The sequence below is a fragment of the Haliotis rubra genome, unplaced genomic scaffold (assembly GCF_003918875.1).
Source record: "Haliotis rubra isolate DU_JTF1 unplaced genomic scaffold, ASM391887v1 Scf476, whole genome shotgun sequence".
Taxonomy (NCBI): domain Eukaryota; kingdom Metazoa; phylum Mollusca; class Gastropoda; order Lepetellida; family Haliotidae; genus Haliotis; species Haliotis rubra.
In genome coordinates, this window is record NW_025767164.1 from 430932 (window position 1) to 443462 (window position 12531).

Below are 12531 nucleotides of genomic sequence, written 5' to 3' on the forward strand. Positions count from 1 at the left end.
ATTATGAATGAGTTAGTATCAATCAAGTAATAAACATAGATTTTGGAAATTGCGCAAAAAGCAGGAAGTAGAAGACGATTACCATTTTGCAGTACTAGTATATCTCCATATTATATAATGTCAATAAAGTTAGAAATTAAAAACCTTTTAATTATATTAAAAACCTTTTGACAAAGAACAGTAAAATTAATAGTGTATCACAGATATCCATTTAAAACTAGTAATTAAATATTAAATATTGGAACTATAAATGACAATACAATAAAAAGAACAGGGTATAGATTGCCAACAACTAAAGGTAGATCACCATACTAGGGACCATTGGGACGTACAGTACATTTGCTTCCTGCATGGACCCTAGCTGGATTTACACCATCTGTTCAGCCGTTAGCAACGTAGACAAATCTAGCCATACATTTAAAAACACACATATTCTACGATTAAAACTAGTGGAGAGTTTCAATTTCCTTTGAATGTTTGTGGACTTACGTATCCTCTCAGGAGGACAATAATTCTTCAATACTTTAACCCCCTTTGAGGATACAGCCACTAACAATGTGAGTTACTAAATTAAACTTCCAATCATAAAATATTTATCTATTTACAAATCATTTAACAAATCTAGCTAACAAGTCATTAATTAAATGAGAGCTTATATTATTAAAAAGATCCTTCATAGTTCGTGATTTGAAATAGTTATCCCTTGTGATGGAATATTCAATACAGTCAAGCAAGACATGCTTGACCGTGATTCCTTCATCACAAGGGCTGCACAACGGATGATCCTCACCTTTTAATAGGTATTCATGAGTATATCTTGTGTGGCCGATGCGACATCGTCGTTGCGTATTGGATATCACCAAACATTAAGTTTATTACACTAGCTACTTTTTAAAATGTCAAGGCTTCAAAGCGCATGACATCAAATATATTCCATGTAAAGAGTTATAGAAAAGTGTATGCGAGAGATTTATCTATAATATACTCTTCAAAATGTTGGGGAACGTCATTTTTAATTTACGATTGAAACAATTGGGAGATATATCGGAGTCCGTCTATGTTGATTTGATAATAATAAATATCTTGAGAGTGCATTACCACTTGCACTTCTTTATGACAATAGTTGTTTGTACAGCATTCGCTCTTGAAAGATGATTGGTGTATGACGTGAAATTTTCATGTTTACGGTTTTCATTTTTAAACAAAAACCCGGCTTGAAACACTCACGACTGTGTGATGCAAGATGATTGTCAAAATTAATCGTCTACAGTTTAAAATAAAATCAAGAATAACATCCCAAGCACGTGTAAGGGGCTACTGCGTTGTGCACGTGCATCCCATGCGTTGTATTTAGGGGTGGTGATAAAGAGAAATGGTGGTGCGTTCATAAGATGTCTGTCTTTGAAAAGTTTGTTAACGCTATACTTCCTATCCAAATTGAAAGTTCAGGTTCCCCTACTTTTTTATAGGAGGACATTTTTATTCAAAGCAAAACGTTATTCTGACATGGGCGTTTTTTTATTGGTAATCATGGGAATGAACCTTTGGATTGGAATCAGAGACAAAGTATGTCAATATCATCCACGAAACAGAACCAAGCAGTTGTTCGAATTTTGGAAGAAGCAGGACATATTTGATGATGATAATACCCGTGAAGATCCGGGTCAGAATTGGTCTTCAGCAACCCATGCTTGTCGTAAGAGGCGACAAACCTGCTCGGGTGGTCAGGCTCGCTGACTTGATTGATACATGTCATCCTGTTCATACTGCATAGATCGAATCAACAAACAAACAATGAGGATGATTATTTGGAGATTTTACATGCGCCTTCCGATATAATGTATATATCGCATACGATCCCTCCGGGTCATTTATTGTTTGAACGAACAGCATGAAAACCAGAAAGAGGAGTTAGGATTGCATAATTGATTTTCGTATGAATTTTGAATTTGGTAATTTCCCAGAAGTTGTAGGGGAGCTGAACTATTGTTGGTATTGCTTTTGTTTTTGTTATCTATTGGGCTATACTGGGACTGGTTCTATATGTCGATTATACATGGGATTATACCTAGAAGGCCGGTTGTGGTTAAGAATATACATAATTGTGTAGCAGCACATATACAAGGGGAGGGAGTACCCAAACCAGCATAACCTACTACTGATCCTTTAATTACATTTGTTTTCATCATTTACTGGGGATATCCATGCAGCAGCAGCACAAGATAACATTATCAGTCCATATAACGGTCAGTTGGCAATAACAAATAATTGCATTGAAACAAACTGATATCGTTCAATCTATTTGAGTCATTTGTATCGCTAACCACAAATGCCAGTGTTCCAAACACGCAGTGTCTTCTTCCCCTTTCCTTGATTTGTACTCACATTAGTGGCATAATGATTCAGACTCCATGTTAAATGTATGGCATAGTGTTAGTATGTTCGTCCTAACTGTCATCTGTGAACCATTCCTGTGTTAAATATATAAACATCATTACATAAGGGTTGATCAAAGGGCTTGGTATACGTGACGCTTGGCTCTTAAACATAAAGAAAGGTCCATTCCTCCTTTGTACAGTAACTGGATTCCAAAACAACAATAAAACTCTGCACAAGGAGAGATATAGTTGTGGTTCCACCAAATGTACCACCCAATCCCTGTCTCAAAGATTACCCATAACTCTTAATACTATTAAGGAAGGATTTGTTTGATATTCACAGAAAGTTTTTGAGGCAAGCGGAATGAATACAATGTGGATTCTCAAAACCTCAAAGGATTTGCTTACATGTTTACAATATATCAGAAACGGACCGAGTTCCGTTCTGTCAAAACATTACATTTTCAACATTGTATACCATTAATCCACATTACAAACGTAAGAAAAAACTTCATTCCTTGATCCATGAATTGATCCATTGGTAAACAAACGTGGTGATCAAAGATGTGCTTTAATATCTGTTTTCAGAGGTTCAGGACGATCTGTCCAAAAGACAGCAAATGTCATTTGAAGTTTACCGAGAAAACAATGTGTGAAATGCAAAACTTTCTCATTGATAACATCTTTGTGAAATTTGGTGGTAAAACATTTCGCCAAGTAGGTGGTGGGTGAGGTGAAATTGGGTTTAACGTCGTCCTTGAGTCGCCAAGTAGGCATCCCCATGGACACTATTTGTGATCTGTCTCTTCATTCACATGAATAAGAATTTATACATGGGTTGGCAAATTCAAGACAAGGTAATCTGGCCAACAAGTTTCACTTAAGCATCCGGTACTTCCATGATCCAATATCGTTCAATAACCATCATATATCCAATTGCCTTCCGCTGATTTACCCACCTGAACTTGAAATAAAGGAGACAAGTGAGACCACCTCAACATATTTAGACACATCCTATCACCAAAAGAGTATTAATACAGATTTCCGTAACTGTTCCGTAGTCTCATTTTTTAATCTGGGCCAGATTCAGTTGTGTCGCTATCTAATGCAGAAATAGTTAGGGGATCTGCTCAGGACAATGCACAATCTACCAAGGATGAACAAGTCATACGCTGCAGTACATGGTTTTATCATCTATGTGGTGTTATCGGTGCAATAAAGCAATCTGATAAACTTGGTATCAAAATCTGATAACTATGCAAATTACGTCAATCCACGAACTACTTTCTCAAAACTCCATACGTGTCATGCTAATCCTAAAACGTTTTAACATTTCATTGATGACGTCGTCGCGAGTTTACATTGGGAGTTACATTGTTTGTAAACAAACATGGCTGTCCGCATTATCAAACTTGGTGATACTGTAAGAATTGATGACAGAGGTTCTGGAGTCGTTACTGCAGTAATTGACTTTGGAAAACATGAAACGGAGAACTCCGTTCAATTTGAAGGTACGGATTATTAGGCACGAATGACAGGCGATCGTCTAAAACAGGTATTTACCAAGGATTTCGATCTATCGATCACAACAAAGAATACGACGAATCGATTCTGTCAGGTATGAGAAACTGATATTGATGAGCTGATTACCCGCAATGAAAATAGACACACTGCCAGGAAAACCCTGCCTGGATTTGTTGCTCTTTTTAGACAGAAAGATCTTATTGTAGGCATGAGTTATGTTTGGAGTGTTTTAGCGACTAGTCACAACCATATGCCGCCGTCATGAACGACCTTCACCTTGGTGTACCGCTAAGTATTCTAACGCGAATGCTCGATTCTCTTGATATAAAAAACGTACGATTTGCTGCTTTTTTTAGAGTAATTTTAAGAATGACATTATATGATAAAGAGATTATTAACCTCGTGTGTTTCCGTATCATTAATATCATATATTAGGAATAAAAAATAATCTCTATGTCCCTTCTGATCCACATCCATCTGGTTGGCACTTAATGTTATATAGTTGCTCATGATTTGTGGCTTCAAGGGTAGTTGGGGAGTGTTGCCGTGGGTACAACTTCTTACCAGAAGGTGAAAAACAGAGGAGATGCTGACAGAGTGAGTGAGTGAGTTTAGTTTTACGCCGCACTCAGCAATATTCCACCGATAAGGCGGCGGTCTGTAAATAATCGAGTCTGGACCAGACAATCCAGTGATGAACAGCATGATCTGCGCAATTGGGAACCGATGACATGTGTCAACCAAGTCAGCGAGACTGACCACCCGATCCCGTTACTCGGCTCTTACGACAAGCATAGTCGCCTTTTATGGAAAGCATGGGTTGCTGAAGACCTGTTCTACCCCGGATCTTCACAGGTCAGATACTGACAGAAGGTGGATGGAAGTTGATTGAAGTTTCTGATCCTAAATATTGTTCTTGCCTCTCTCTCCAAACCAAAGTACATTTTAGTGAAGCATAGTTTTCCTTGCCATACATGGCTCCTCCCGCAAGCTGATTGGTTGTGAAAAAGGATCTATTCAATAAGAAGCCCAACTGAAACAGATCTGGATCCTGCATCATGTATTGATAGGCAGTATGGTTTCGATGTCCAAAAAACAGAGCTGACAGTGTCACATTCAGTCAGTCAATAGACTAATTGTAGCATCTTCTGTTGATCCATGCTGAGCAGATCATATAGCGTTTGTTTTACATGTGAGGGGGTATGGATAAGTAATTATCACTTTCTCAAATACATCCCGATAAGGTCGTGACCGAACACACGCACACACGAATGCACTCACACTCACGCGCACGCACACACACACATACATACATACACACAATGGCGTACTTTACCTGCTAGGGGGTAGGGAGAAGAAATTAGCACTTTCTCAAATACATACTGATGATTTCGTTTTGAAGCACACATAACGGCGTATTTTACTTGCCTCAGATCTGGGTGTTATTTAGTAGGCTGTAGGAGTGTTTGTAATGCTAGATATGTGTCAGCGTCCAGCGAACTCTGGAGCACCATTCTGTGTTTTTGGTTGTGTGTGCAGTGTTCTAGGATATGTTCGGGCGTTTCTGTTTCGTTGCAGAGTGTTCATTCGCCTGTTTGGTGTGGTTTGTTTTATTTTATGTTAATCGGGATTTAATTTTGCGTGACCAGGGTATCGCCCTGTCAGTATTTTTAGATTTATGGCAGATCTTTAGTTTTTTAGTGATTTTGTAATCGTGTTTTTAGTTTAGAATTTTTTAATTTGGTAGTTACTTTGAAAAGTTTTAGAAGATGTTTTGTTTCCATAGGCCTTGATTTCGTAGTTTTTAGATAATGGTATGTGTGTTAACTTCTGAGAGTTTCAGTACCGTTTTGGCTGCTTGGTCGGCGTGTTCGAGAATAGAAGGGCGGTGGGGTAGCCTAGTGGTTAAACGCGTTCGCTCGTCACACCGAAGACCTAGGTTCGATTCCCTACATGGGTACAATATGTGAAGCCCATTTCCAGCGTCCCCCGCCGCGATATTGCTGGAATATTAATAAAAGCGGCGTAAAACTAAATGGCAGCTATATGCGTTCTGTCGTGACACCACCCGTGTCCGGGTTAGAATCGACCCTCAATAATACATGCTTGTCGAAACGGGCGACTAGCGGGATCGGGCGGTCAGGTTCGCGGACTTGGTTGACACATGCCATCATATCCCAATTGCGTCGATCGGTGCTGTTGATCCCTGGATTGTCCGATCCAGACTCGATTATTTACAGGCCGCCGCAATTTGGCTGGCATTTTGCTGAGTGCGGCGTAAAACTAACCTCACTCACTTTCATGACACACGGAAAAGATGAAGATGAAGATGAAGAGATAAAGGTGTGCTTCATACCTTGCTGCGTGGCGTTACTTGTAGGACTGCGCAATATAACGGGTTTACCTGTATTTACCGGTTCAGACATGAAAACTATACGTATAACGATACACTGATCGAAAACCGGTATTTTGACTTGCATTCGGAAAACTTCGTAACACTCGGAAATCTTCGGATATGTCTTTGTTTCATTTGTGTCAAATATTATTCATATTTTTATTTTATAATGATTAAAAGTTGTTATTAAAGCTTAATCAAGCCTAGAGATTTTGTTGTGTTTTTGCTCTATAAATCAAGAATTAACTCGATTATAAGTAGTTTTTGTTTAAAATAGTTCATGCAATATATTGCAATACATATCGCAATACATGCTTTCGCATCGCAATATATCGCAATAAGAGAATTCTCTGCAAAACCAACCCCTAGTCACTCACCCATCCAACGTCCATGGAAGTTTGGAATTGGCAATTTTGTTGACAACTTGTTTGAGACTCAGAGGCATTAAAGAAGTTCGAGCAGTAAGGAATGATAACAATAGATGGATGAACATCTTCATTACAGTGAGAGCGACGTTTCGGTGTAGGTTCTAACACCATTATCAAGCAAGTGATGAACAAAATGAGGGTGGAGAGGTATATGTACAAGCGTGAGGAGATGATTGTGCAATGGGGATTATAATGCAAAAGCAGGGAAGCCAGTTAACAATAATCACACATAGCCCTTGGTAGATGGAAACGTTGACACATGAAGCCTGTTGTATATCGAAATGATAGTGACACGCATGTAGTGTACACCAAGGGATTATAAATGATGGGGATATTTGATTAATTGGTAGTGAGTGAGTGAGTGAGTGAGTATTGTTTTACGCCGCTTTTAGCAATATTCCAGCAATATCACGGCGGGGGACACCAGAAATGGGCTTCACACATTGTACCCATGTGGGGATTCGAACCCGGGTCTTCGGCGTGACGAGCGGACGCTTTAACCACTAGGCTACCCCACTGCCCTGATTAGTTGGTAGTAAGCAGGAAGTATGTAATAGCATTTGTCACGGTTGATTGATGGTTAGAGTTTTCTTAATGTAGACAGCTTCTTGCACTTTCCTGATTTTAAATCCATCCTCAAAGACTTTAAAATCAGGAAACTCCAAGAAGCTCTCCTTCCTTAATTATGTTGACTTTTTCAGCCAAAGAATCAAGTTTCAGACTGTCCCGCAGTGGCCTCCCACCACTAACAACACTGTATCTTTCTTGTAAATATGGGGCGGTGGGGTAGTCTAGTGGTTAAAGCGTTGGCTCGTCACGCCGAAGACCCGGGTTCGAATCCCCACATGGGTACAATGAGTGAAGCCCATTTCTGGTGTCCCCCGCCGTGATATTGCTGGAATATTGCTAAAAGCGGCGTAAAACCAAACTCAGTCAGTCAGTCAGTTCTTGTAAATATAAATATGTATTACACTTACATGTAAGGTTAATATATGTTGTGCAATGACATAATGTTCACTTTATCAGCCATATGTGATGTACAATCGGGGTGATGTGTGCATACTTCCATCACAAACGAAAATAATTTAACAGAATATATGTAAATGGTACACTGCCTGTATTTAGTATTTAAACAATGTCATCAAACATACATATAGTTTAACCAAGTATACATACCAAACAATTATGTGAAGTTCCTGTTATTTTCATATGGCCGAGTAGGTCAGAATCGTTTCATCTATAATCTGTTTCATTTTGGGGGAGACAAGAAAAGATTTCGCAGCAGTGAGATGTGAGTGCGGAAACTATCTTATAGATTGTCTTTGTTTGTAGGCTTGTTGATCAACGTTGCATACCGCAAAAATCCTAACATTCTCCATCAGATATCGAATGGTTCTTATGATATTATGACCAACGGACCCGCGCAGGTCCGTGTAAGAATTGGTCTTCATTAACCCATACTTGTCGAAACAGGCGACTAACTGGATCGGGCGGTCAGGCTCGCTGACTTGGCTGACACATGCCATCATATCCAAATTGCCTAGATCGATCAATTGCCTATATCATAAGAAGTCTCCTTGTGAACATTTACGTATAAGTGCTTACAAAACATTTCTAATTACAGCAAGTCTGACACAGTCGAAGTAATCTTCCGATTTTTCTAAGCAATTTCACCTATTCCATGTTTCAGCGTTAATAAACATGTCAAGTGATTCTCAGAAGTCTTTTTTGAATCAAAATAGATGAGTATGAAGTAATCCGTCAATGTCAAAAAGAATATATGTTAATTGAACATATTTTCACAGACCTACTCATAGATCTTAAGATGGTAATATTGATCCACTCCAGGGCAAATAATCGTTAACTGATGGGGTACCATAAAGCTGTCAAACGTTTAAAAAGTGGGACCAAAAGATGTAACCTGAGCGTATATAAGATGATAACAAGTTGCCATTCTTCACCTTCGTCACTTCGGCGCAAATCTGGTAAGTCTGGATTTCTTTCAATCAATTTCAGTATTGAAGTTAGTCTGCTTATTTCACAGAGAAATATCACATCATTGACATTCGTGTTTCATATATACAGCATGGTTTGCTGAAGGCCATTTCTAACCCGGATCTTCGCGGGTTTCAAAGATACCGGATATTTTGGGATTTTCTGCTACAGTTTCACAGCAATCTATACTAATAAGCATTTGTTTTATACTGTATGTATAGAGGAAACTAAACGACCTTCCGTGTAATACCAATTTTATTAAACGAGTTAATGATTTCACTTTCACGAGTTCAATAAAATTGGTATTTCACGGAATCGAGTTTAGTATTCTGTTTATTACACTCCAACATAAATTGAGAGAAACTGTCTGCAGCGTGATGACTCTCATATCCATTTTCCGCAAGTCAAGCAAGGTCTAATACCATTGCGACAGAGGTATTAGCATTGTGACGCCATAATTGTAAACATTATGATATATCTAGCGGTATGAACACCAGTGTAATATTGCCGTAAAATATTACACTGCAGTATTTTCTACGGTCGAGTAATAATAGGCTTTATTAGATAAGCATGAAGGTTTTAATGAACAATCAGCACTGTTATTTCCAATATCATTGACAGTATTTCCGTATTTCATATGTATTTAAAGTATTTCCAAAACCATCCTATCAAGGTTGTTATTATTTTTGCGTATGTGTTTCAATTAATATGTACCACTATAGAAATTACAAGAAAACGCGGGTGTTGGGTCAAATAGTTAGAGTGTTATGGATTATAGTTGCAGTTGGGAGATTTGGGATGAACATATGTCTCGAACAGAACACAACTGATCCATTTGAGGTGAGGTGAGGTGAAATTGGGTTTAACGTCGTGCTTGAGAATATTTCGCTCATATGACGACGCGCATGCGTGTGTATGTGTATGTGCGGCTGCTTGTACTAGCCCAGACTGAAGCTGGTTTTATAGTGCTAGCCCACTGAGATACCATGCTGCAGTGAAGCATGAATACCCCACTCAGACACAGTATACTGACTCCGAGCCGACCAGTCCTTGTTGTACCCATTAATGCCGAACGCCAGGCAGGGACCAACAAGTACCATATTTTAACGTCTTTTGGTATGACGCGGTCGGGGATCGAACCCACGACCTTCCGCTCTCCGGGCGGACGCTCTAACCACTACACCACGGAGGCGGTCGCTATTCGTAAGAGGTGACTAACGACATCGGGTGGCCAGGGTTGTTGTTTGACACATGTTCCGCTCTCCTCCATTTGAGAAAAGGGTTAAAATGTGTGATGAGTTGAACTTAACTGAAAGTATGGTATTTACTTGAAAGTATTTATTTTCTTTGACGCAGAAATATCAACCATGAAAAGCTTTGCTGTAGCAGTCTGTTTGGTCCTGCTGGTGGCGATGGCCTCAGCCACATATCCACAGCAACCATACGGTAGAGGCTCCGGAAGTTCATACTATCCAGGAAGCGCCTATGGAGGAAATGACGTATGGAACAACCAAGACTTCAGACAGTATGCCAACATTAATCAACAACAAGACAACAGGCAAGCCGTCGACCAAGATTTCTATGGTCGTCGACGTGGTGGATTCTACTACGGCGGCAAGGGCTATTGAGGATAATACGATTGTCCATGCACATTGTCCATAATGCAGGACTATAATCTTTGCTTATGTGACTAATATGACCCAAATAAAAAAGTATCGCAAATGTTTGGGATGTTTTGTTGTATCTGATTTTCTAAGATTTTAGATCCGACAAAACATAACTATGAGTTTTGTGAAATTGATCCGATATCTTCAGCTAAAATCCACTGGTAAGCAAATTCTTATTTGGTGTCACATCCACGAAATCAAGAATATCGACCCTCCCCATTGGCTGTATCAGACGATGAGTTTGACGTTGAGGTATTGCGTTTCATTCTGGATGGATGACTTGATCCACTACATCAAAATTTCGTAGTTGAGGATGTTGGATTCTGCAATCCATAATGTCCTAAACATGCTCTATGGACTGACATTTGGACTCAAGGTAATGTTTCTATCGTCTCACGACGTAGGAAATCACCAAGGGCACGTGCACGATGTGTCCTGGAATTGTTGTTCAGTAGGTGGTCGAAATATGGTGCAACAACCCTGTCAATAATGTCAGCGATGTCAGATTGTGTCTGAGAGGAGGGGCACCCCCACACCATCAATAAATCTCCGCCAAATGGTACTTGCTCTAATATATTCTGTTATGCATCTGCAGTGTTTGTGAAGAAATCAACTTTCGTCCGACCAGTGGACTCTTCCTGATGACCTGGGGCTCCTTTCGCGAAGCAACCTTTACTAAGGTTAACCTTAACTCCCATTCTTTAACATTGCACTAAGGTTACCTTAGTGCCTTACGATCACCTTAGTGCTTCTTGAAAGGGGCCCCAGCTTGAAACCAAGCTGATCGGTCCGCTTTATGCTCCGCCGGTAACAACGGACGAATGACAGGTCGTCCGGCTCTATGCCCGGCCGATTGAAGGCGATATCGGTGGACAAACGACGATGTGGAGCCGCTCTGTTATTTCACACGCCACTTGACATCAACGGGTGAAGTCTTATGGTTCTGAGAAGTGCTGTATCCTCCCTTGGACTTCTTACTCATGGTCTACCTGAACCCCAACGATCTCTAACGTCATGAGTTCACCGATATTTGTCTATCCAATCGACTGCTCGTCGATGGATGGCAGCCAACATCTCTTAAAGCAGGCGTTCATTTTTTTAAATAAAAAAGTCAATTGCCACAGGGCAAGTGACTTTAAGAAAGTAACTTTTCCTGACTAATTTTCCACTTGCCCTGATTTTATGACATAATCATGATCATGTAATTATGAAAGAATAACTCAACATGGTATTTGATGTTAATGTTAACAGAACTATTTATTAAAAAGTGATAAATAGCAAAGCAAGATAACTGTACTTTATTATCATTGCGAAATTTAATAGCGACATTTTGAGCAGATATGAAATTAAATCCAAGTTTATTTGCAGTTTTAAACCATAAGTGGAAATTATCTAGTAGCCCACGGTCAAGTAGGATAACATAATTTGATTGCCCGAAATGAAGACTGACTTGTCCGGGCGTCGGGCGATGGGATTTTTTAACCCCTGCCTTGCTATGGCCCATAAGAACATGCCAGCAAACCGCATACAAATAACTTCCCATCTTTGATCAGTTGTCGGTTGAGTAGGCCCCAGATTTGTTTATCAATCGAACTGTAATCAGTTTAATAAAACTTGATATTTCCTTTTTGACAGGTGTGCGTATTGCACGTGATGCTCGCCTTTGACCGTAGCAAATGCATTTCTAAAATCAATGTATTTTGAAACCGATGTCTCACAATAATGATACACACAAACATAATTATGATATGGATATATTTGAGTGGTTGGGGACTTAAAACAATAGGTGTGGCGATATTTTTGTCATTGTGTATAATTTGACATTCTCTGTATGATTACGCATTACTATGTCTAAATGTTAGCATGTTCAAGTGCTATACTGGCTAATCTGTTCATAGCCTCTTTGATAGCATGTTTTCATGCTTCAACTTTGGGAGGTATTCTAACACCAAATATTAAGCCACCAGTAACGAAGATCGATGTATATAATGCCAATCACTAGATGGTATGGTCCAGACTCGATTACTTACAGACCGCCATCATACAGCTGGAACATTGCTGAGTGCTATGTTGAACGACAAACTAATAAACATAAGATCTCCAAGCACTCTATGACCAACTTCCCAACTCCTGTTTCACCATCG